Raw genomic sequence first — 671 nt, forward strand, 5'->3', positions numbered from 1 at the left:
CATCTACATGGAACTTAATTCTGCCAACAACTGCATGAATTTACAAATGGGTCCTTCCTCAGTCAAGTATTCAGCCCCTTTTCCTGGCCAACACATTCACTGCATCCTTGTGAGAGTTCCTGAAAAAGAAGACACAGTAAGCCGTGATTACACTTGTGACATAAACTAAGTGTACGATAACAAATGTGTATTGTTTTAACCCACCAAAGTTGTGGCAATTTGTTGTGCAGTAATAGATAACTAATACGTTTGGCTTAAGAGGTTATTCTGTTTTTCACTAAGTTGTACTTCCATTATGAGATGCAATTCAGTCCAGAGACAAGTTTAGATGGCTTTTTTCCCCTCTATTTTCTACTTCTATACTCATTCAACAAGTATTAAGGGCTACTATAGGCAATGCCTTTGTATTTCAGGAATAAAAAGACAATAAAACAGGCTTACAGTCCAGTGGTAGAGACAGACAAAAATGAATTCCATTTGCTACAGTAGAGACTTGTACAAAGGACTGTGGGAAGAAAAACGAGAAAATGTTTAATTCTGCTGTCTTCATGAAAAATTTGAAAGCAATTTTATATATACATATTTTATATATATCTATAAAGAGTAGTTTATTAAATGTTAACACTATCACAAGATCCCACAATAGTCTGTCTGCAAACTTAGGAGCAAGG

Source organism: Colobus angolensis, unplaced genomic scaffold, assembly GCF_000951035.1.
Source record: "Colobus angolensis palliatus isolate OR3802 unplaced genomic scaffold, Cang.pa_1.0 Scaffold189, whole genome shotgun sequence".
NCBI lineage: Eukaryota > Metazoa > Chordata > Mammalia > Primates > Cercopithecidae > Colobus > Colobus angolensis.